Source organism: Macaca fascicularis, chromosome 10 (genome assembly GCF_037993035.2).
Source record: "Macaca fascicularis isolate 582-1 chromosome 10, T2T-MFA8v1.1".
Lineage (NCBI taxonomy): Eukaryota > Metazoa > Chordata > Mammalia > Primates > Cercopithecidae > Macaca > Macaca fascicularis.
The window spans coordinates 94893918-94920391 of NC_088384.1; the positions used below are offsets into that span (position 1 = coordinate 94893918).

At 44.8% G+C, this 26474-nt stretch overlaps 1 long non-coding RNA gene across 1 annotated transcript; it reads left to right on the forward strand.

Moving 5' to 3' along the window:
* Window positions 1-741: 741 nt before the first annotated feature.
* Window positions 742-18190, forward strand: LOC141407920 (uncharacterized). Its single transcript, XR_012419375.1, has 4 exons — window positions 742-872; window positions 1425-1523; window positions 15231-15296; window positions 16390-18190. It is a non-coding gene; the product is annotated as an uncharacterized lncRNA (long non-coding RNA).
* Window positions 18191-26474: the final 8284 nt, after the last annotated feature.

A 26474-nucleotide genomic window follows, 5' to 3' on the forward strand; every position in this document is an offset into this window, starting at 1 on the left:
GAGCCAGTGGCCAGCTTTGTTCGTACTTTCTCTGCTGGAAACTTTTCCACCATACAAGGCCTACAAATGTTTTATTTCTGTCCCTCTGCGTTTTTGGCACCTTAACTTTTTCAGACTTCTCGGAAGAAAGAAAGAGACTGGAGGAGGTTTATCCTGTGTCCTATTCAGTTTTGCCCTAACCTCACATTCCCTGTACCTTCCCAGCTCTGTCTTCAGTGGACAGATAACCCCTCCCTTTTACAGAGATTGCTTGGTGAGAATTTTAACTCAAAGACAACCAATTATTGATCCCAGAAGGCCCCTGAGCTAGTATCATCGTCACCGAATTTGTACCTTTAAATCTCATGGAGCCTCTAGCCCACCCCTCTGATGAGGCCAGCACAGAACCTGTTTGCTCATACGGTTTACCAAGGGTCATATCACCTGGATCTCCAGCTCTGGAGGGCTTAGAAACTGCAGACTGGGAGGGAAGGAGCAGTGGTGATGGAGAGAATGGAAGACCACAGCTGACCCTAGACAAAGGAAAAAGGAAAGGTTATCACAAACCTAAACAGAAGATGCACAGGGGGAAGATACTCCATTGAAAAGAAATAAACGAAATAAGATAGTGATAGATACGGAAAAGAGGCAAAGGAAATTAAACTGTAGTTGAAAATTTGACTATATTGAGGTTTTGTGGTGCTGGTGGTAAAAACAACGTGACATAAACTTTACCATCTTAACCATTTTTTTTGTTTTGTTTTTGTTTTGAGACAGAGACACTCTTTCGCCCAGGCTAGAGTGCAGTGGCGCAATCTTGGCTCACTATAGCCTCCACCTCCCAGGTTCAAGCAGTTCTCCTGCCTCAGCCTCCCAAGTAGCTGGGACTACAGGTCTGTGCCTCCAAGTCCGACTAATTTTTTGTATTTTTAGTAGAGATGAGGTTTCACTGTGTTAGCCAGAATGGTCTAGATCTCCTGACCTCGTGATCGGCTTCCCAAAGTGCTGGAATTACAGGCATGAGCCACCGCGCCTGGCCCATCTTAACCATTTTTAAGCGTCCAGAACAGGAGTGTTAACTCAGTGCACATTGTTGGTCAAAAGATCTCCAGAACTTTTTCATCTTGTCAAACCACACTCAATACCCATCAAACAACTCCCTCCCTCCGCCTCTGTCCCTCCCCAACCCTTGGCAACCACAATTCTACTTCGTAAGAGTTTTTCTTTAGATACCTCACATAAGGGAAGCCATACAGTATTTGTTTTTTTGTAACTGGCCTATTTCACTTAGCATAATGTCCTCAGGCTTCCTCCATGTTGTGGCATGTGTCAGAATTTCCTTCCCTTTTAAAGCTGAATAATATTTCATCATAGGGATAATACTACATTTTCTTTCTTTACCTTTGATGGACATTTAGGCTGCTTCCATTTCTTGGCTATTGCAGATAATGCTGCAGTGAACATGGGAGTGCAGATATCTCTTCAGGATCCTGATTTCAATCCCGTTGGATATATACCTAGAAGTGGGACTGCTGGATCGTATGGTAGTTCTATTTTTAATTTTTTGTGGAACACTCGTACTGTTTTCCATAGCAGCTGCACCATTTTCATTCCCACCATCAGGGCACGAGAGTTCCAGTTCCTCCCCATCCTCACCAACTCATTATTTTGTTTGTTTGTTTGCTTTTGTTTTTTATAGTTTCCACATTTACTATCTTTCATCTTTTTGATAACCATTCTAACTGAGGTGAGGTGATGCTTCATTTTGGTTTTGATTTGCATTTCCGTGATGATTAGTGATGTGGAGCATCTCTCTGTTTGCTTGTTGGCCATTTGCGTGTCTTCTTTAGAGAAGTCTCTATTCATGTCATTAGCCCCTTTCTTAATTGGGTTATTTCATTTTTTGTTGAGTGTAGGAGTTCTTTATATACTCTGGATGTTAACCTCTTATTAGATACATGGTTTGCAAATATTTTCTCCCATTCTGTAGGTTACCTTTTCACTCTTACTGTTTACTATGCAGAAGTTAAGTTTAATATGGTCTCATTTGCCTGCCTTTTGTTTCATTGTCTGCTTTTGGTGTCATATCCAAGAAATCATTGCCAAATTCAATGTCGTGACGCTTTTTCCCTAAGTTTTCTTCTAGGAGTGTTACAGTTTCAGGTCTTATATTTAGGTTTTATCAACTACATTAAATTTATTGAAGAAAAAACAATGGAACAGAATTAATGTTTAAATTGGTAATAAAATTGTTTCCCCCCACAAAACAAACCACCCTGAATATAAATACTGTAAGGACACTCTGTGCTTGGGAAAATTGACTCAGAAGTGTCAGATCCTAGTGAAACGATTAGATTTTAAAGATAAAAGAAGTCCTCTCGGGCCAGGGGTGGTGGCTTATGCCTGTAATCCCAGCACTTTGGGAGGCCGAGGTGGGCGGATCACTTGAGGCTGGGAGTTCGAGACCAGCCTGGCTAACATGGCGAAACCCCATCTCTGCTAAAAATACAAAACTTAGCTGGGCTTGGTGGGGCACACTTGTAATCCTAGCTACCTGGGAGGCTGAGGCATGAGAATCGCTTTAACCCAAGAGGCCAAGGTTGCAGTGAGCCAAGACTGCACCACTGCACTCCAGCGTGGACAACAGAGCAAGGCAAGACTGTAACCCCCGCCCAAAAAAAAAAAAAAAAGTCTTCTCAGCCTCCATGCAAAAAGACAAATGGCTTACATAAGATAGGAAAATTAGATGGTGTCAGACTTTTTAACAGCACTAATACTGGAAGTTAAATAAGTTGAATAATTAGAAAATAAAAATGATAAATTTGAAGAAGGATGGCAAAATTTTTAAACTACTAGAAGGCCTAATTAATGTAGGAAGCACAAATGCTTGTGATAAATAAGGTAATAGTCATCAAAAGAAAAAATAGGTTGGGTTTAGTGACGCACACCTGTAATCCTAGCGCTTTGGGAGGCCGAGGCAGGAAGATCATTTGAGCCTGGGAGTTTGAGACCAGCCTGGGCAACATAGGGAGACTCCACCTGTACAAAAAAATTTAAAAATCAGCTGGGTGTGACATTGCATGTCTGTGGTTCCAGCTGCTCGGGAGGCTGAGGTGGGAGGATTGCTGCAGTGAGCCATGATTGTGTCACTGCACTCCAGCCTGGCCAACAAAGTGAGACCCTGTCTCAAGCATCTGTTTTGCACACACTCTGTAAATACATGAGAAAATCTAGATGCAATTGTCAATTTTCTGCATTCAAGCCTTTAATATATATATTTAAAAAGTGAATTTTCTAGGAAAATAATTCACCAAAACTGACCTTAACAGAAGTATATAAAGTCCAAACAGACTTTTTTTTCCCCATAGACAAACTCAAGAAAATTGCCACTGAGCTGCCTCCCTCCCTCCAAAAAACTCCAGGACCAGTTGAGTTTAATAGCTATTAAAGACTAGATACTTACAGTGTTCCTTAAACTTTACCAGAGCATAGGAAAAAAAAAATCACCTAAATTATATTTATGTATTGAGTATAATGTTGCTATCAAAATCCAGTAGGTTGTACACACACACACAAAACAATCTTGCTTAAAGATATCAATGGAGAAAACAAATTATTTGCAATTGAAATCCACCAACACATTAAGAAATAACATTAGGCCGGGCACGGTGGCTCAAGCCTGTAATCCCAGCACTTTGGGAGGCCAAGACGGGTGGATCACGAGGTCAGGAGATCGAGACCATCCTGGCTAACACGGTGAAACCCCGTCTCTACTAAAAATACAAAAAACTAGCCCGGAGAGGTGGCGGGCGCCTGTAGTCCCAGCTACTTGGGAGGCTGAGGCAGGAGAATGGCGTGAACCTGGGAGGCGGAGCTTGCAGTGAGCTGAGATCTGGCCACTGCACTCCAGCCTGGGCGACAGAGCGAGACTCCGTCTCAAAAATAAATAAATAAATAAATAAATAAATAAATAAATAACATCATGGCTGAGTGCAGTGGCTCATGCCTGTAATCCCAGCACTTTGGGAGGCCGAGGCGTCCGAGTCACGAGGTCAAGAGATCGAGACCATCCTGGCCAGCATGGTGAAACCTCGTCTCTACTAAAAATACAAAAATTAGCTGGGCGTGGTGATGCGCCTGTAGTCCCAGTTACTCGGGAGGCTGAGGCAGGAGAATCACTTGAACCCAGGAGGTGGAGGTTGTAGTGAGCTGAGATTGCACCCCTGTACTCCAGCCTGGCGACAGAGCCAGACTCCGTCTCAAAAACAAACAAACAAAAAACATCGTGACCAACTGGGTTTTATTCCAGGAAATCCAGATATATCTGTCAAACGCCAAAATCTCGGTGGCTTAACACCAGGTATATTTCTTATGCTGCATGTTCAGTAAATACCAGTATGGTGGAGTGCGGGAAGCGGGTGATGCATTGCTGTGGATTATTAATTACTCCATACCATCTTATGATCCTTCCATCTCAATGCAAAGCAAGGGAAGAGAACATCAAGGGTTAAGTCCTGGCTCCCAAATGTGCCACCCAGAACATATCCACCACGAATACTCAAATTGCACTGGCCAAAGCAAGTCATTTAGCCATGTTTAATTTCTTAGTATTTCATTTTACCCTATTTATTTATGACTGTATGCCCTTGTGTGTGTGTGTTGGTGGTTCTTGGAATTACAATATGCATCTTTAAAATATTACACTCTGGGGGGGTCGCAGGCAAAAAAATTACAGTCTGCCATTAATTAATTCTACAATACTTCATATACAATGTCAGAATGCTACCATATATACTGCGGTGTACCACAGTATAACTCGGTTTCCCCCCGGTTGGTCTTTTGTGGTATTGTCATGTATTTTACTATTATGTTGTGAATCCCATAACAGTATGAATTTTTTTTATGTAGTAGTCTTCTGGAGAAATGTAAAAAGATGGTCTTGGCTGGGTGCGGTGGCTCACCCCTATGATCCCAACACTTTGGGAGGCCAAGGTGAGAGGACTGCTTGAGCTCAGGAGTTCAAGACCAGCCTGGGCAACATAGCAAGACCCTGTCTCTATTAAAAAACAAACAAATGTCGGGTGCGGTGGCTCATGCCTGTAATCCCAGCACTTTGGGAGGCCGAGGCGGGTGGGTCATGAGGTCAAGAGATCAAGACCATCCTGGCCAACATGGTGAAACCCCATCTCTACTGAAAATACAAAAATTAGCTGAGTGTGGTGGCACACGCCTGTAGTTCCAGCTACTCGGGAGGCTGAGGCAGGAGAATCGCTTGAACCCAGGAGGCAGAGGTTGTAGTGAGCCAAGACCGTGTCACTGGACTCCAGCCTGGTGACGGAGTAAGACTCCATCTTAAAAAAAAAAAAAAAAATCTTAGCTGGCCTTGGTGGTGCATGCCTGTAGTCCCAGCTGCTAGGGAGGCTGAAGCAGGAGGATTACTTGAACCTGGGAGGTCAAGGCTGCAGTGAGCCATGATTGCGCCACTGCACTCCAGCCTGGGTGACAGAAGAGCAAGACCCTGTCTCAAAAAAAAAAAAAAAAGATGGTCCTTAGCACTAACCTGCAAGTTGGCCCTTTCCAGTACAGGAGAGTGGGGATGGAGGGTCATTTCCTTGACACTAGTCTCTCAGCTTGGACATTCCTCTCAGGAATGCTTAACAGGATGAAGGAGGGGGCTTCGCCTTTGGCCAGTGCCCAGCTTAAGTAGCCTTTTGGAAAAGTTCCAGCAGACATGGAGTAGGGTGAGGTTCTGCAAACAGCCATTCCTCAGCCTAGACAACCCTCTGGTTCCACAAGAATTGGGAGATGAATTCAGCTGCCTGCACTTCCCAGCCTGCATCAGGTTTTTATTTATTTGTTTGTTTGTTTATTTATTTATTTATTTATTTATTTATTTATTTATTTAGAGATGGAGTCTCGCTCTGTCACCCAGGCTGGAGTGCAGTGGCGCAATCTTGGCTCACTGCAACCTCCGCCTCCTGGATTCAAGCGATTCTCCTGCCTCAGCCTCCTGAGTAGCTGGGACTACAGGCGCGTGCCACCATGTCTGGCTAATTGTATTTTTAGTAGAGTCGGGGTTTCACCGTGTTAGCCAAGTCTTGATCTCCTGACCTTGTGATCCACCTGCCTCAGCCTCCCCAAAGTGCTGGGATTACAGGCCTGAGCCACCATGCCTGGCTTGTATCAGGCTTTGATGAGCACGTGGCCAGGAGAAGGGTAGTGCTGTCTAGTTGATCCCCTGCCCGGGCAACCTCCTGTGGATTGCCTGGGATTGAGGTTGATCGTATGCCCCAGCCTGGACAAATTTCTGGAAACCCTTTTGCTTTAGTCGTGGGAGCAGGGCTTTACCCACTGATACTCCCCAGCTTGCAACGCTTCAGCAATAATCTGGACTGGGTTTCATCACAGGTGGTGTTAAGTCTCCAAGGCTTTACAATTGGACCATTAATAACCATGCCCTGGTCATCAGTAGAAAAGGGCATTCCAGTAGTGTGAACTAGGTCCTTGTGTTGATGGTGATTCTGCCAGCCTTTGCTACAGGCATTCCTTCAGCCATTCAGAGAAGATACGCTCAAATGCTACAGTGTACCCTAAGATATGAATAAAATGAACCAGGATATTTTCAAAGGGCCCCAAAGGAGAGGATGACCTGCCCTCATTTTCTTGATGTCTTTTCTCACATCTGGGCCTGTGCAATAAGGAAGCTCTTACAAAACTGCTGAGACACACTGGGAAATCCAGGGTATGCCGATCACATCCAGCCCATCCTGGCACTCCTTGGTGTGTGCCAAGCTAGGGGCTATGGGAACAGGGTGAGTGGGTAGACCCTTTGATGCCACTCCACAGCTTTCTGGGGAGCACCAAAATGACAGGAATGCAAAATCTCTGAAGCCTCTTTTCTGAATTCCGGGCTGACCCTGCAGAAGGGCCAAGCTTAAAGAAGCAGCCAGGTGACTCACGCCTGTAATCCTAGCACTTTGGGAGGCTGAGGTGGGTGGATTGCCCAAGGTCAGGAGTTCGAGACCAGCCTGGCCAACATGGTGAAACCCCGTCTCTACTAAAAAATACAAAAATTAGCCAGGCATGGTGGTGGGTGCCTGTAATTCCAGCTACTCCACAGGCTGAGGCAGGAGAATTACTTGAACCACAGGCTGAGGCAGGAGAATTACTTGGAGGTTGCAGCGAGCTGGGTTACTTCACTCCAGCCTGGGCATAAGAGTGAAACTCCGTCTTGGGGAGCAGGGGCAAGGGGGAAGTTGCCCGAGGAGCCTGGTAGGGTGATGAACATGAGAGCAGAGGTGTAGCTCAGGACCCTGCAGCACCGCAGCTTTGGCTCTTTGCAGGCTGTAGAAGCAGAATCGTAAGACTTCTCCTGGCCCATTTCTGTCCATTTCTCGATTTGAGTTCTCAGCCTGCTCTTCTGGCTCCCTGCTGTCTAATGGAATTCCAGAGCTTGACCTTGAGAATGCAGATTCTCCCGATCGACAATTTCTAGTGAAGGGAATCTCAGAAAGAGACAAAGGAGATGTTCCTTCTTCCTCTACAAGGGTGGTGAAGCAGACACTCTCCCGAGAGCCTCACAAAGCTAGTGAAAGCCTGTTCTGATAAAGCACCCAGGAGATCATTCCTCCCGCCCCCTGCTCCCAGGATAGGCACTTAGGTGAGAATGTGTGACTCATCCAGTTCTGATACCTGCTGCAAATGGTATATGAAACAAAGGAATCTTTTAAGGTTTCAAAGAAATGTAACTGTGTACTTTTTTTTTTTTTTAATCTGCTTTTAAATTGGTAACCTTGCTTAATTACATGTTGCCCTGGTAATAACCTTGCAATTGACATCTCTTTTAAAAAATGAAGGAATACATTGTCTGTATTGGCCAGAAGAGCTTTGCAAGTTTCTTTGTTCATCTCTCTCCTATGACTATGATTTTCTTCGTACAAAGACTTTGAGAGGCCTTGCTTCATTTTAAATTAACAATACATACTTTGCATATTTGACTCGAGAATTGTGTGTATGTTATACACTATTATAAAATAAACCAATTTCAATAAAAATAAAAGCACAATCCTCAAAACCAAAGCAAAGTGAAACAAGTGAACCTCATTATATATCAAGTTGGTGGTTTTATTCACACGGAGAGGACTTATTTTAAGTGACTTTAATTAGGTGACTTTATTTTAAGTGATTTTCCATGGTAGTTGGAAAAAAAGAAACCACAGTAGTTGAATGTATATCTTTAGTGGGATAAATTCTAAGAACAAAAAATAACTGCACAGAAATCTCACTGTTTTCAATAATTATGTTGTTAGTAATGGCATTGGTAGGATTATTCTGAAGATATAAATATGTGTGTATATATTCAAATAATGTTAACGTTGTTAGCAACCAAGATTTTCAGTATAACAAGATATAAAAATATAAAATAAAAACTAAAAAATCGTATAATCCTAAATTTGAATTGCACATATCTGTATGAACACATGATGTATTTTCTCTTTATAAATATTAATTAATTAGTCTAGAACAACAAACAGCCATAACAAGGAATATACCCCTAGTGACTACATTGTGGCTTCTCAATGCCATGCCCCATTCAAAGGAACCAGTGCTCTTTGGAGAAATGGCTGTTTCTAGTTCTGGGGCAGGAAATATAGATATAAAATAGGCCTGGAATATCTTTTTTTTTTTTTTTTTTTTTTTTTTTTGAGGCAGGGTCGCCCTCTGTCGCCCAGGCTGGAATGCTGGAGTGCAGTGGCACAATCATGACTCACTGCAGCCTCGACTTTCTGGGTTCACGTGATTCCCTTGCCTCAGCCTCCTAAGTAGCTGGGACTACAGGTGCGTACCACCAGTCCCAGCTGAGCCTGGAATATCTTGTTGCACCAGAAAGTAAGGAAACTATCCAAGACTCCTTAAGACTTTTGGGATCACATCAAAAGAACTCAAGGTCAGGGTGCAGTGGCTCATGCCTGTAACCCCAAAACACTGGGAGGCTGAGGCAGGAAGATCTCTTGTGGGAAGGAGTTAGAGACCAGCCTAGGCAACGTGACGAGGTGGCCCCATCTCTTAAAAAAAAAAAAAAAAAAAAAAAAAAAAAAAATTTAATTAGCCAGGTGTGGTGGCTGGCACCTGTGGTTCTGGCTACTCAAGAGGCTGAGGTGGGAGGATTGCTCAAGCCTGGGAGGTCAAGGATGCAGTGAGCCATGATTGCACCACTGCACTCAAGCTTGGCCAAAGACTGAGCCCTGTTTCTTAAAAAAAACAAACGGCTGGGCGCAGTGGCTTACACCTGTAATCCCAGCACTTTGGGAGGCCAAAGCGGGCAAATCACCTGAGGTCAGGAGTTTGAAACCAGTCTGACCAACACAGTGAAACCCTGTCTCTACTAAAAATACAAAAAATTAGCCAGGCGTGGTGGCAGGCACCTGTAATCCCAGCTACTAGGGAGACTGAGACAGGAGAATCGCTTGAACCTGGGAGGCAGAGGTTGCAGTGAGCCGAGATTGCGCCACTATACTCCAGTCTAGGTGACAGAGTGAGACTCCATCTCAAAAACAACAACAACAAAACAACAACAACAACAATAACAACAAAACTCTCAAAATTCAGGAGTCCACTTGAAGGGGCTCCTGCTGACCCAGGAATGGGACAATTTGAGCATCTGAAAAAATAACAATGAAAGGTTGAAACATATTAAAATCTATGAATTCATCATGGTCACCTTTGGAGAATGCTAGGGAACCAGCTCATAATTCTGAAACTAGGAAATAAAGGGCAAAAGCAGGCATCGACCTCATCTTTCTTGTAGAAACTGTACCTCATGGCAACCGAACAGTTCATAAGGGAATGTTTTTCATTGTAGAAGATTTCCAGCTACATAAATGAAGACAGAATGATGAAATACCACAATTTTCTTTTTCTTTCTTTCTTTTTCCTTTCTCTCTTTCGCTTCTTTCTCTTTCTCTTTCTCCTTTCTCTCTCTCTCTCTCTCTTTCTTTTTTTTTTTTTTTTTTTTTTTTGAGATGCGGTCTGGCTCTGTCATCCAGGCTGGAGTGCAGTGGCATGATCTTGGCTTACTGCAACCTCTTCTCCTGAATACCACCATTTTCTAGCTCCTAATGAAATAATGGCAAGAGACAAATCTTCATCAATGACAGCTAAAAACCACTCGGTGAAAAGTTGATGGAAGGCTGGGCACAGTGGCTCATGCCTATAATCCCAGAACTTTAGGAGGCTGAGGCAAGTGAATTACCTGAGGCCAGGAGTTTGGGACCAACCTGCCAACATGGTGAAACCCCGTCTACTGAAAATACAAAAACTACCTAGGTGTGGTGGTGCACCCCTGTAGTCCCAGCTACTTGGGAGGCTGAGGCAGGAGAATCACTTGAACGTGGGAGGTGGCGGTTGCAGTGAGCCGAGATTGCATCACTGCACTCCAGCCTGGGTGACGGAGAGACTTGGCCTCAAAAAAAAAAAAAAAAAAAGAAAAGAAAAGAAAAAGAAAAAGACTTGATGGACGTCTTTATAAAGGATGGATATTATGTGCCTCCTGGTATGATACAATAAGACATACTAAACATCATCCATGAAGAATTCTTAGGAAAAAATTTGAACTTGAATGTGATCAAGCCATTAAATTTAATGGCCATTTTACTAGAAATTCTGGGGACAGAGAAACATATTATGAATTAGCATCCCAACAGGAAGCAGACAGGATACTCAGGTAAGGAGAATAAGATATAAAGGCAGGGTGTAAAAGATGGTGCAGCGTGCTGGGAAGGTCTGCGGAGAAGCCTTTACATTCGGAAAGAAGAGGTTACCCAAATTTGGAAGGAGAAAGAGTTGTATTGAACAGTTGTATTGAGAGGGACACAGCTTCAGTAAAGAAGCACAGCCAAACCAAGGTGGCCTTGCCAGGAGGGAGACAGGGAAATACACGCCCCGACTGCATTGTTCTCCCTCCCCCCCATACCTGCCAGGGCTCCCTATTGGCCAAACCTATCTGAAGCCAGAGGGCAAGATAGCCCAGCTGATGTAATTCACACATGGCAACCTCCAAGGGCAAATTCAAAGGTCAGAGTAGAGAACGGTAGTTGCTAAATGGGACAAACGAGTACAGTCTGTCACAGACATGATAACTAACACCACAGGGCTGCAAACAGCAAAATCCAGAATGCAGAAAACTCTCCAGGAGAAATAGCATTTTCCCCGCACCAAAGTGCAAAGGGGGAAGAAGAGAGGGAGAACATATAAATTAAAAGAAAATTTAGGCCGGTGCAGTGGTTCACACCTGTAATCCCAACATTTTGGGATGTCAAGGTGGGCAGATCGCTTGAGGTCAGAAGTTTGAGACCAACCTGGCCAACATGGTGAAACCCTGGTCTCTACCAAAACATAAAAAAAAAAAAATTAGCCAAGTGTAATGATGCACACCTGTAGTTCCAGCTACTCAGGAGGCTCAGATGGGAGGATCACTTGAACACGGAAGGCAGAGGTTGCAGTGAGCTGAGATTATGCCACTGCACTCCAGCCGGGGTGACACAGCAAAACTTGCCCTTAGGAAAAAAAAAAAAAAAAGCAAGAAAGAAAGAAAGAAAAGAAAAATAAAATTTAAAAGCGTAACACAAATATAAAGTGTGGACCTTGTTTTGTTCCTAATTCTAATAAGCCATGTCTGATAAAAGAAACTTCTGTGAAAATCTGGGAAATGTGGATATTTAATAATATGAAAGAATTATTGATAATTTTTAAAGATGTGGTTGTGATTTTTGTAGTTTTATGGAGGGAGAGAGAGAATGAGTGAGCTTATCTTATAGAGATGCATACTGAAATGTTTGCAGGTGAAGTCATATTTGGGATTTGCTCCAAAATAGGCCAGGGCCTGTAGATAAAACAAGAGTGGGCCGGGCGCAGTGGCTCACGCCTGTAATCCCAGCACTTTGGGAGGCCGAGGTGGGCGGATCACGAGGTCAGGAGATCAGGACCATCCTGGCTAACACAGTGAAACCCTGTCTCTACTAAAAATACAAAAAATTAGCTGGGTGTTGTGGTGGGCATCTGTAGTCCCAGCTACTTGGGAGGCTGAAGCAGGAGAATGGCGTGAACCCAGGAGGCGGAGCTTGCAGTGGGCCAAGATCCTGCCACTGTACTCCAGCCTGGGCAACAGAGCACGACTCTGTCTCAAAAAACAAAACAAAACAAAACAAACAAACAAAAAAAAACAAGAGTGAGTGACCATGTGTTGATTGTCACTGAATAAGGGGGAATAGGTACACAGGGGCTGGTTATACTTCTCTGTTTTTGTGTGTGTTTAAAATTTTCCATTAAAAAAATTAAAAAGTTGGGCCAGGCACAGTGACTCATGCATGTAATCCCAGCACTTTGAGAGGCTGAGGTGGGAGGATCCCTTGAACCCAGGAGTTTGAGACTAGCCTGGGCAATATAGCAAGACCCCTGTCTCTACAAAAGCAAAAGAAAATGAATAAGGCATGGTGACCCCAGCTACTCGGGATGCTGAGGTGGGAGGATCACTTGAGCCTAGGAGATCCAGGCTGCAGTGAGCGGTGATTGTGCCACTGCACTTCGGCCTGGGCTACAGTGAGACTGTCTCAAAAAATAAGATAAAAAGTAACAACACTCTTGTCTAGCCTTGTTTTGTTTATCATATAGCAATATTTCTTGGATATCACTCAGTGCATAGCAGTACATAGTGAGCTGCTGCTTTAAAAAAAAAAAAACAGTGAAGGATTTCACTATTGTTGCACAGGCTGGTCTCAAACTCTTGGGCTCAAGCGATCCTCTCACCTCAGCCTCCTGAGTAGCTGGGATTACAAGTGGGGATGCTCCTTTCTTGTTTCTTTATAATGTATGTCTGTATAAATTATATATATCTGCATAAATTATATCACAAACATGATAAACAGCACCATGGACATGCACTCAGCATATCCATGACATATACTTATAAATTTTACCCCGATGGTAGCATACTGCGGTTTAACAATATATCTTGAAGATCACTCCATGCCAATACAAACCAAGCTTCTGCTTTATTCCCTTATCTTAATATTATTTTTCATGGATAATGCATTCATGAGATTCTGAAAATCTATCCCCAACCTTTGGTTCTTTTTGTTTGGAGACTCAGGCTGGAGTGCAGTGAGTGCAGTGGCACAATCTTGGCTCACTGCAACCTTCACCTCCCAGATTCAAGCGATTCTCCTGTCTCAGCCTTCTGAGTAGCTGGGATTACAGGTGCCCACTACCATGCCCAGCTAATTTTTGTATTTTTTTTTAAGTAGAGATGGGGCTTCACCATGTTGGCCAGGCTGGTCTCTAACTCTTGAGCTCAAGTGATCCACCTGCCTCAGCCTCCCAAAGAGCTGGGATTTCAGACGTGAGCCACTGAGCCTGGCTTCCTTGGCTCTTTTCTCTTAAGAGACTGATAAGAATTGCAAACATTTTCCCATGATGTCATTTGTCTTTTAACTTTGTTGGGGTGTTTTTCCACTCAGATTCTTTTTGTGGACTCGAAGCAATCTTTTAAAATTGCTTTTGGGTTTTATGTCATAGTTTAAAAGGCCTCACTCATTTTGAGATAATGAAAAAACATCCTACGTTTTGTTTTCATATATGTGGTTTTTTAAAAATCCTTTTTGGGCTGGGCATGGTGGCTCACGCCTGTAATCCCAGCACTTTGGGAGGCCACGGCAGGCGGATCCCTTGAGGTGAGGAGTTCGAGACCAGCCTGGTCAATACGGTGAAACCTCATCTCTATTAAAAATACAAAAATTAGCCAGGTGTGCTGGCACGGGCCTGTAGTCCCAGTTATTTGGGAGGCTGAGGCAGAAGAATTGCTTGAACCTGGGAGGTGGAGGTTGCAGTGAGCCAAGACTGTGCCACTGCACTCCAGCCTAGGCAACAGAGCGAGATTCCATCTCAAAAAAAAAAAAAAAATCTTTTTTGGTAATACATACACACATATAATGATATAAAACACAAATGTCATAAATGTACACCCAAACAACTGTGGCTAAATGAACACCTGTATGACCGCCACCCGCTATGGTCAAGAAATAGAATACTGCTGCCACCCTAGAAGCCTCCAGTGTGATCCCTCTTTTCTCATCAAAATCTGCTCCTTCCTCCTTAGAAGAGACCATTGTACTGATGTCAACGGTATTCTATTTCATGTTCCTTATCATGTTACTACCTCATCATGCATCCCTAAACACTATTCTGTTGTTTTGTTTTGAGACAGAGTCTAACTCTGTCACCCAGGCTGGAGTGCAGTGGCACAATCATGGCTCACTGCAGCCTCAAACTCCTGGACTCAAATGATCCTCCTACCTTAGCCTCCTGAGTAGCCAGGGCTGCAGGCATGTGCCATCATGCCCAGCTAATTATTTCATTTTTTGTAGAGACAGGGGCCTCCTTTTGTTACCCAGGTTGGTCTCGAACTCTTGGACTCAAGCAACCCTCCTGTCTTGGCCTCCCAAAGCTCTGGGATTATAGGCATGAGCCACTGAACCTCGCCCCTAAACATTGTGTTTTTGTTTGTTTGTTTTGTTTTGTTTTGAGACAGAGTCTCACCCTGTTGCCCAGACTGGAGTGCAGTGATGCGATCTCTGCAAGCTCCGCCTGTCGGGTTCAAGCGATTCTCCTGTCTCAGTCTCCCGACTAGCTGGGACTACATGTGCATGCCACCACGTGTGGCTAATTTTTGTGTTTTTTTGTGCAGATAGGGTTTCTCCATGTTGGCCAGGCTGGTCTCAAACTCCTGACCTCAGGTGATCCACCCGCCTCGGCCTCCCAAAGTGCTGGGATTAGAGGTGTAAGTTACTGTGCCCGGCCAACATTGTTTTTAAGATCCATTCATGTTGTGTGTAGCTGTGGTTCATTTTCATTGCTGTGTAGTATTTTATTGCATGCATGTACCATAATTTATTTATCGAGATGGAATTTATCCTGGCATAGGTTTGCAGTAAATCTCCAGCTGAATTTCTTTTCAGATGACTAGCCAGTTGCACCAACAATATTTAGTGAGTAATCCATCCTTTCTCCACTAATGTAAATGCCACTTTTATTATTTATTAAATGACCTTAAATATTGTGGTCTACTTCCAGACTTGCTCATCTGCTTCATTCATCTTTCTATTTCTGAATTTGCAATGAACTGTTTATTATTGTCACTTTATAATATACTTTAAGATCTGGCAGAGTTTGTCTCCCATGTTTCTCTTTTTTTCCAGAACTTTTCTTGATTCCCCTGCATGATCTTTGGAATCAGTATGTCAAGTTCCAAAATAATCCTGTTGGTATGTTTGTTTGCATTCCATTAAAATTATAGATGAAAAGATAGAAAGATGGTATCTTTTCTTTATTGACTCTTCTAGCCAAAAGTGGATATGACTTTTTCCTTTATTCAAGTCTCGTGGCACACAATAGCCTTTGCAAGTTTTAGTCATGTAGTTCCTGCATATTCCTTGTGAAGTAACTCATTCATTTAAACATTTGAATAGTATTCTATTATGTTTCATTCCATGGTTTATTTAATCATTCTATCTTTGAAAGGCATTTGAATCTGTTTCCAAATGTATCCTATTACAAATAGCACTGCAAGGAGTATCCCTGCAAAAATATGTATTTGGAAATGATGTTACTATGAATGAAGTTGATGGACCAAAGGATTTTAAAAATATAAAATAATAAGATAATAAAGGTCATGCTAATATAAAAATAAACAAGAAATTAAAGAACAGTGTGCTATTGGTCGAGTGTGGTGGCTCACACCTGTAATCTCAGCACTTTGGGAGGCTGAGGCAGGTGGATCACTGGAGGCCAGGAGTTTGAGACCAGCCTGGCCAACATGGCAAAACCCTGTCTGTACTAAAAACAAAAAATTAGCCAGGCATGGTGGCACACGCCTGTAATCTCAGCTACTCGGGAGGCTGAGGCACGATAATCGCTTGAACCCAAGAGGTGGAGATTGCAGTGAGGTAAGATCGCGCCACTGCACTCCAGTCTGGGCAACACAGCAAGACTCTGTCTAAAAAAAAAAAAATAAAAAAAAATAAATATATATATATGTATGTATGTATGTATGTATATGTGTGTGTGTGTATATATATATATATATTTTTTAGAGTCTTGCTCTGTTGCCCAGGCTGGACTGCAGTGGCGTGATCTTACCTCACATATGTGTGTGTATGTGTATATATATATATATGATGTGCTATCATGTAAAAAATAAAAGGAATATGAGGATAAACAAAATATACCAAATAAAGGTAAAATGTATAATATCCTTGTATTAAGTAGAGGATCACAGCAGGAAAGTAAAATGATTATTACAGTACTATTACTATTACACTGGTCTTGACTGCAAAATCATTTCCTGTCTGTCCCCAGGCTGGAGGTCAGAAATGGCAAAGCTGCCACCATGAACTCTGTTGAGGTTCTGCTTCAGGGCTTTTTTTCGCTGAGGCGGACACCTGGAAAGCCTCCACTACAGGCCCAAAGCCAAGCAAGGGAATGGAAGCTGCCCGAGCCCTCCAGCTGCTAACTGAGTTAACACCTGGGAGTGGACCACAGCTACTGTGTGGGGAAACCCTGTCTGCACAGTGAATCCCAGCGGAATCAAGCAGAGCCAAGAGCTGAGTAACACAGAGCCCCAAGGACACTATGTGAGACCCTGGATCCAGCCTCACCTGACGGTGTTTCAGAGCAGAGTTCTCTAAGGCACAAGCTACAAGTGAGCATGGCTGTAGCAGACCCAAGGGGACACCAGAACTGGTGAGAGGGGCTTGGTGCCTCAAATTCTGACCACTTTGGGAACTGCAGGAGTGCTCGAGCGGTGGATGCCAGCAGCAGCAGAGGGGCCCTTCTAGAAGCCTAAGAAGGGTGCTGGGGCAGAAGGGGACACACAGCAGGGGATCGGTTATCTCTTGCTGCGTAACACCCACCCCAAAACTTAGCTGCTTAAAGCAATAACCATTGCATTTGCTCAGGATTCTGTAGCTCAGCAATTCGTGCTGAGCTCAGCTGGGCAGTTCTCCTGCTGGTCATGCAAGAGTCACTCACATGTCTATAGTCATACGGAACTTGACTGGGGTAGGTGGTCCAAGGTGGCCTCACTCATATGTCTGGGGCATCAGTTGGGATTCCTGGAACAGGGTGAGTGGCTGAGTCATTCTGTGCACATAGCCTCTCATCCTTAAGGAGTCTACTCTGACTTTATTCACAAGGTGACAGTGTTCCTAGAGAACTAGGCTCTATGTATACCTGCGTTCCAAGCTCCTGCCTGCATCATGTTTGCTGATGTCCCACTGGCCAGTGCAAGTCACATGGACAAGTCCCAAGTCAGGGTGAGAGAGGGCTATGCATAGGCGTGGATGCCAGGAGGTGTGGTCCACTGGACTTATTACTGTCATGACGTTGCCATGTAATATACAATGCATGCTTGGCCCTCAGCCTATTTCTAAGCTCAGGTGAGACCTTCCCTGGGACAGCCCAAGCATAAGCAAGTAAGCCTGGCAGGTGGGACTAGAGCTGGTGCCACCTGCGTTAATGAGGGGATTAGTGCTTTGATAGGATTAAACCGGGGGCTAGCATAGCACAGAGTAGGAGGCCTAACCAATGCCAGGGCTTTCAGAGGCCCAGTGGCTAGAGGTGATAAACACAGACTCTCAAGCCAGGCAGACCTGGGTTCGAGTCTTCACTCTGCCATTTCCTTGTTCTGTGGTCCTGGGCTGGTAACTCCCCTACTCTGACTGTCAGTTTCTTCATCCGTGAAATGGACCCCACAGGGTTGCTGTGAGAATTAAAGGAGCTCAGAAGAGCTTAGTCCGACATAAAGCAGCAGTCTATAAATGGCAGTGCTAGTGATCAGTGTGACAAGAGTGGTGGTAAACATCATGGTCCATGAGAATGGTGATAGGAGGCAGGGTCATGGCTGTTCTGGATGAGCAGAGAGCTCTGGATAGGTGACTAGGAGTGACCAGTTAGAGGAGGGCAGGGGAGGGCATCCCAGGCAGAGAGAACGGTGCACCAGGGATGTGCCACGAAGAGGAAGAACCGTGTGAGGACAATGAGAAAATAGCCATCTGCAAGCCTGGGAGGGGGTCCTTAGGAGAAACCAACTCTGCCCGCACCTGATCTTGTATTTCTTGCCTCTACAACTCTGAGGAATAAATTTCTGTTGCTTAAGTCACCCTGACTGTGATACTTTGCTATGGCAGCCTTAGCAAATGAATACATTGACTTTGACATCCCTCCCATCAAAGGGTGTCCTGTTTCTCCTCTCCTTGAAACTCACACTTGAGCCCAGCCGCCATGCTATGAGGAAGCCCAAGCTAGCCCAACAGCCATGCTGTGCCTGAGCTAGCCCAGCTGCCATGTTGTTCCTGAGCTAGCCTAGCAACCATACTAGGAAGCCCAAGCTGGCCCAGCCGCCATGCTGTGAGGAAGCCCAGGCTAGCCCATGCTGTGAGGAAGCCTAAGCTAGCCTACACAGAGAAACCCCTTGGTAGGGATTGCAGCTGACAGCCATCATCAATACCCAGACAGGAGAATGAAGATACCTCTGGATGATTCCAGCTCCCAGCTATTGAGTCACCTCCCCCCCACGCCCCCATCCCCAGCTCGTGAGTCACCCCCAGCCAACAAGTATATCCACCTGGGTCCCCGGACATGTGGAACAGACAAGCTATCCCTGCTTCACCTTTTCCAAATTTCAGACCCACAGAATTCATGAGCATAATTAAATGGTTGTTTTACCCCTCTAAGTTTTGGAGTAGTTGGATACAAAGCAATAGCAACTCCCAAGGGCTCTTATAGATACAGCAGCTACCCACAGCCTGGTTCTGTCTTTGACATAACAGCATAGATCGCCTCTCTCCCTAGCACTCCCCAACTTTGACAGAGAGCTGATACTGCCACCAGGTGGCCAATAGAAGCTATGCAAGACCCACTGTTTCTCCCTTTCTTCTTCCTTACGAGTTTATTTACATTCATTCGTTCGTTCCACATTCACAATCCCTGATGGTGGCGGATCAAGTATAGTTTTAAAACGTATGTTTTAACATTACTGTTTTTTTTCATCTTTGGTCATGAAATTTCATTTATAAGTCTACAATCCCTTACACTCTTCCAAAATCCAAAATTCTCTGCAAACTGAAAGTGTTTGCATCAGTTTATAAAAGCTTACTCAGTAGCTAAATCTAATCCAGACTGGCTTAAGGCTATTTATAGTCTTTCATTAACATTTCACGGTAGAATTTTATTTCTTTTTTTTTTTTTTTTTTGACAGAGTCTCGCTCTGTCGCTCAGGCTAGAGTGCAGTGGCACAATCTTGGTTCACTGCAACCTCCACCTCTCGGGTTCAAGTGATTCTCCTGCCTCAGCCTCCCCAGTAGCTGGAACTACAGGCACCCGCCACCATGCCCAGCTAATTTTTGTATTTTTACTAGAGACTGGGTTTCACCATGTTGGCCAGGCTGGTCTCGAACTCCTGACCTCAGGTGATCTGCCCGCCTTGGCCTCCCAAAGTGCTGGAATTACAGGTGTGAGCCACCACGCTGAGCCCACAGTAGAAATAATAATGTTTGATTTGGGGCTGCTGCTCTAGACCCCTCTAAGGATGTAGTAAAATAGCAGTAGTTCTCAAAGTGTGGTTCTGAGACCAGCTGCATCAGTATCAGCTGGTAAATGGAAATGGAAATTCTCAGGCCCCACTTCAGACCTACAGAATGAGTGTGGTCCAGCCCTCTGTGCTTTAACAAGCCCTCTTGGAGATTCTGACTCATGCTCACGTGTGAGAACCACTGATATAGACTCTATGCACCCACCACATTGCATTTATAAAATTCAAAAAATTCTCAAATTACAAAGCACATGTGGTCCCATGTTTTATGAAACAAAATTGCTTTCAGACCTGTATTTTGGAATGTCAAGTAATATTAAGGGAAGCCATGAGATTTTCATGTCTAAAAAGTGAGGAAGGAGCCGGGTGCGGTGGCTCACGCCTGTAATTCCAGCACTTTGGGAGGCCGAGGCGGGTGGATCACCTGAGGTCGGGAGTTCGAGACCAGCCTGACCAACATGGAGAAACCACGTCTCTACTAAAAATACCAAAATTAGCCAGCCATAGTGGTGCATGCCTTTAATCCCAGCTACTCAGGAGGCTGAGGCAGGAGAATCGCTTGAACCTGGGAGGAGAAGATTGCAGTGAGCCGAGTTTGTGCCATTGCACTCCGGCCTGGGCAACAAGAGCAAAATTCTGTCTCAAAGAAAAAAGGGAGGGGTGGGGGTGGGGAAGGAGTTCCTTGTTGTTATGGAGAAAGGGTGTGATTAATAACAATAAAAGCTAACTTTTGCTGAGTTATTTATAACCCACCAGGCAGTGTGCCAAGTGCCTACACTTATCTAGTCCACATAATGCACCTAGGAGACAGTTACTTTTATCATACCCATTTTATGAATGGGGAAACTGAGGCAAGTGGTGTAAGGACCTACCAAAGCCTGAAGAGGGTCAGCAGTAGAAGCTGTGGCCTTCAGTAGAGGGACACAGCCAGCTCACATGGCCTCACTTCTGCCCTCTTATCTCCTACAAGAAGCCAGAAGACAAGGGAATTCCTATGGTGCCATCCACAGTAGTTCAGAGCAAGATGAAGGATGCTACTCAGGCCTCCAAATTTCTCTTCAAAATGGCTGCGCCAGTGTTTGGTTCCTCCCACCCCATGGGGTTCCACTTACACAGTCTTAGGGCTGTAGAGCTGGTGAAGACAGCCAGCCTATCATTTATTATGCCTCTAGTGCATATCTGGGTATCACAAATGGATGCTATTGTGGTTTTAAAATATAAAAGTATTGGCCGGGCCCAATGGCTCACGCCTGTAATCCCAACACTTTGGGAGGCCGAGACAGGTGGATCACCTGAGGTCAGGAGTTCGAGACTAGCCTGGGCAACATGGTGAAACCCCGTATTTACTAAAAATACAAAAAAAAAAAAAAATTAGCTGGGCACGGTGGCAGGTGCCTGTAATCCCAGCTACTCAGGAGGCTGAGGCAGGAGAATCTCTTGAACCTGGGAGACGAAGGTTGCAGTGAGCCGATATCGTGCCCTTGCACTCCAGCCTGGGCAACAAGAGTGAAACTCCATCTCAAAAGTAAATAAATAAATAAATAAAAATAAAAGTATCACACTGTAAGTCTTCATTTGCAGCTTGCGTTTTTTCCCAACTCATTTTGTTTTTCAACTTTATGTTGATACAGGCGGCTTTATTTCTGTTCATTTTCTCTATTGCTTAGAATTCTGTGGTATTAAAGCCTTCCTGAATCCATTCATCCATTCCCCCACTGGTAGGCATTTAGGATGTTGTTAGCCTTTTGCAGATAAAGGTCTAATGAATATCTTTAGACAAGTCTTCTACACAGATGGGGGGTTTTCTCCTAGCCAGATATTCCTAAATGTGGAGCTGCTGTGTTACTGGACGTGAGTACCCAACTTTCCCAAGGAATGCCAAATTCCCCTCCAAAATGATTGCACCAGGGTTTGGTTCCTCCCACCCCATGGGGTTCCACTTACACAGTCTTAGCCCACCGCAGTATTGAGAGACGTTTTAATTTATATTTATTTTGCCTTTCTGATGGATGTGACCTTTATCTCCTGGCTGTTTTATTTACATTTCCCTGATAATTCAGAAATGGAGCATCTCTTCAACCCATCTGTTGTATGGGGATACACATTTTGCCTTTCTACTTCAGGCTTTGCCTGTATACGGTTGTCCCTTAGGCAACACAGGTTTGAGCTGCGCAGGTTCACTTAAACATAGTTTTGAGGTTTTTTTTTCCCCAATAAATACAGTAGGCCGCCCATATGAATGGGTTCTGCATCTGCAACCCAATGCGGGTGGAAAATACCATATTCGCCAGAATCCTGCAGGACTCCCGAAATTTTACACACTGGTTTTGGGAACCAGAGTCCTCTGCAGATACGGAGGGATGATGGTATATTCCATGCCTAGATTTCCAGAATTCCAAAACCTAGATTTCTAGAATTTCAAAAGACCTTCCCTCTCTTATTCCAGGCAGTAACACATGAAAAGCGCTTCAGCTTTCAGGCTGCCCCCTGGACTGTGAGTGTTCCAGGCTCAATTTTGCCACTCAGGCCTGAGGAACAATTTTATTTGCTGTTGCTGGCATCTGTCCTTCCCCAGAGGCAAAGAGTGACAATCGCTAGATGGGTGAGAGCTGAGGGCAACCGCAGTAGCAGCGCAACAAAACAGATGTGGAAGGGAAGGAAACCTAACCCCATTTGTAATTTCCAAAATATTATCTTGCTGCATTCTCTGTTTATTAAAGCCCTGAAGTATGCCAGGAGTATATTTCTCTACCCTCCAAACACTTCCACCAGCCTCCTAAAGCAGGGTCACTTCATCCCTACAACAAATCCTTGCTGCCAGGCACAGTGGCACGTACCTGTAATCCCAGCCCTTTGGGAGGCCCAAGCAGGAGGGCTTGAGGCTGAGTTAGAAGTCAGCCTGGGCAATATAGTGAGACCCTATCTCTACAAAAAAAAATTTGTTTTAATTAGCCAGGTGGCTGGGCATGGTGGCTCATGCCTGTAATCCCAGCACTTTGGGAGGCCGAGGCTGAAAGATCACTTGAGGCCAGGAGTTCGAGACCACCTTGGCCAATATGACAAAACCCCGTCTTTACAAAAAATACAAAAATTGACCAGGCATGGTGGTGCGTGCCTATAGTCCCAGCTACTTGGGAGGCTGAGGCATGAGAATTGCTTGAACCTGGGAGGTGGAGATTGCAGTGAGCTGAGAACATGCCGTTGCATCCCAGCCTGGGCGACAGAGCAAGACTCTGCCTAAAAAAAAAAAAAAAAAATTGTCGGGTGTGGTGATGGCACCTGTAGTCCCAGCTACTTGGGAGGCTGAGTCAGGAAGGTCACTGGAGCCCAGGAGTTCAAGGCTACAGTGAACTATGATGGCACCACTGCACTCCAGCCCAGATGACAGAGTGAGACTCTATCTCTAAAAAGTAAAATAAAATAAATAAAAATGTCCTTGGTCTTCCTATGTGCCAGGTTATGTTAGGCACTAAGAATCCGGGTTAAGCAAAAAGGCCTGGTGTCTGATCAGATCGCAGGGTGACACTCACTGGATCAATGTTCTGGGCTGTCATAACAAAATACTGCAGACTTGGAGGATCAGACAACAATTTCCTCACAATTCTGGGGGTTAGGAGTCTGAGGTCAAGGTGTCAGCAGGGCTGGCTTCTTTTTCTCTCTCCTTGGCTTGTAGGTGCTGTCCTCCTCCTGTGTTTTCACAGTATCTTTTATCTGCCTCCAAATCTCCTCTAATAAAGACACTCATCCTACTGGATTAGGGTCTACCCATATGAACTCATTTGACCTTAGTCACCTTTTATTCTTTTTTTTTTTTTTTTTTTTGAGACGAAAACTCGCTCTGTCTCCCAGGCTGAAGTATGGTGGTACGATCTCAGCTCACTGCAAACTCCACCTCCCGGGTTCAAGTGATTCTCCTGCCTCAGGCTCCCAAATAGCTGGGATTACTGGAACCTGCCACCATGCCCGGCTAATTTTTGCATTTTTTAGTAGAGATGGGGTTTCGCCGTGTTGGCCAGGTTGATCTTGGACTCCTGACCTCAAGTGATCCGCCTGCCTCAGCCTCCCAAAGTGCTGGGAATACAGGTGTGAGCCACCACACCCAGCTCCTTAGTCACCTGTTGAAAGACCCTGCTCTGTATGCAGTCTCATGCTGAGATACCGGGGATTAGGACTTCAACATAGGAATTTGGGAGTGGCGGGACCCAATTCAGTGCATAACACTGTCTAATGGGAGAAGTAGAATTAATATTCAATGCCACAACGATGTGCAAAATGACAACCGTGGTCCCTGGGGTTATGAGAGCTACTACCAGGGGGGTTGGCTGAGTGGGCTCTAGGAAACCTTCCCTGAGAAAGTGATGGTTGAGCTGAGACCTGAAAGAGGTTGGGGGCTAAGCAGAGGGAGGGAACAGCAGGCCAGGTGGAGGGACAGGATGTGCTGCAGGGCTGGCAATACCCCAGTAGGCACATGAAGACCAAAGGCAGTTAGCGGCACAGGTTGCTGGGGGGGGGGGGGGCGGGGGTACTTCTGGGCACAGTGTTGGAGATAGTGGCACCTTGCCCCAGGTAAAAATCATCTGAGCACTCTTTAAAAAATACAGATCTCAGGCGTCATCCAGGTCTGCTGAATCACAATCTCCAAGGGGAAGGGCCCAAGAACCTGCATTCCCTCCCAATTTTCCTTATTTTGAAAAATATCAAGTCCAGAAAATTGGAAAGAAAAGTACAAGGAACACTTGAACCCCCTTCACCTAGACTCTCCAGTTGTTAACGTTTTGGCTCATTTTGGCTTCTCTCTCTCCCTCCCTCACCTTCTCCTTACCATGCGTCTCCTAAAAGTAGGCACCTAGGCCAGGTGTGGTGGCTTACACCTATCATCGCAGCACTTGGGGAGACCGATGCAGGAGGATCGCTGGAGCCTAGGAGTTCAAGGCCAGCCTGGGCAACATAGGGAGACCCTGTCTGTACAAAAAATTTTTTAAAATTAGCCAGTTGTGGGCTGGGCACGGTGGCTCATGCTTGTAATCCCAGCACTCTGGGAGGTCAAGGCGGATGGATCACAAGGTCAGGAGATCAAGACCATTCTGGCTATCACAGTGAAACCCCGTCTCTACTAAAAATACAAAAAATGAGCTGGGTATGGTGACACGCGCCTGTAGTCCCAGCTACTCGAGAGGCTGAGGCAGGAGAATCGCTTGAATCCGGGAGGCAGAGGTTGTAGTGAGCTGAGATCGCACCACTGCACTCCAGCCTGGGCGACAGGGTGAGATTGTGTCTCAAAAAAAAAAAAAAATTAGCTACCAGGTGCTCAGGAGGCTGAGGTGGGAGGATTGCTTGAGTCCTAGAGGTTGAGGCTGCAGGGAGTTGTGATAGCACCACTGTCCTCCAGTCTGGGTGACAGAGTGAGACCCTGTCTCAAAAAACAAACAAAAAAGGACCTTTTCCTCCATAACCACGACCACAACACCACTGTCATATTTAAGAAGAGTAATGTCAACCCACTAATGTCCTCTAATGTACAGATAATATTTAAATTCCCTGTGGTTTACAACATTTCTTTTATAGCTATTTACTTGTTCAGTCCAAGAGCCAATCAAGGTGCCCACATTATGCACTTTTTATTGTGTCCTTTTAATCTCTTTCAATCTGGAATAAGTCCCCGCCACTATAAAAAAATGATATTAACTTTTAAAAAGAAAGTCTAGGCTTGTAGAATGCCCCACATTCTAGATTTGTCTAAATTCTCCTCATGATTAAAATCAGGTTAATTATTTTTGGCAAGAATATGACATAGAAGACGTTGAGTACATCTTATTGCATCACAGTGGGGGTGAACAATGTCAGGTTGTCCCACTAGGGGTGATGCTGTGTGATCTCGCGTTTAAGGCAGAGACCACTGGAGCTCTCTATTGTAAAGGTACATTTTCCCCTTTTAACTAGTAGATGATCTGTGGCATGATGTTTTGAAGAGTGTGGCTATTCTGTTACCCAATATCTTTTCTCTCAATGGCTGTAGCAGCTGTTCATGGCTGTTGCTCCCTCAATCAATTATTATATTCGTGATTGCAAAATGCAATCTGCTTATTTATTATTTATTTATTTATTTTGAGATAGAGTCTCGCTCTGTTGCCCAGGCTGGAGTGCAATGGTGCGATCTCAGCTCTCTGTAACTTCCACCTCCCAGGTTCAAGCAATTCTCCTGCCTCAGCCTCCCAAGTAGCTGGGATTACAGGTGTGTGCCACTATGCCTGGCTACTTTTTGTATTTTTAGTAGAGATGGGGTTTTGTCATGTTGGCCAGGCTGGTCTCAAACTCGTTACCTAAGGTGATCCACCCGTCTCGACTTCCCAAAGTGCTGGGATTACAGGCTCAAGCCACCGTGCCCCGCTGGAATCTGCATTTTTAATAAGTGCCTCAGGTGACTTTTCTTTGCCTGGAATTTTGGAAACCCCGTTTAAGTCAACATAAGGAATAAAGCAGAATGAGGAGAATGGGGCATTGCTACCAAGGCAGCTAAAGGCATTAGCTAAGGCATATTGTTCATTAGAATCTGTTAAAATGCGTATTCCAAGGCCCCATCCTACACCAAAGAATGAGAAAGGGATGCAAAGGACAGGCCCAGGAAGGAGCATTTTAACACTCTCTCTCCTGCCAACCGTGGATATGGTTTGTTGCCACCAAAATTCATGTTAAAATTTGACCTCCAGAATGAGGGTTTGGGGAGGTGGCACCTAGTGGGAGGTGTTCGGGTAATGGAGGCAGATCTCTCAGGAATAACTTGGTGCTGTTCTTGCGGTAGTGAGTGAGTTCTGGCTCTGGGGTGACTGGATTGGTTGTTGCAGGAATGGATTAT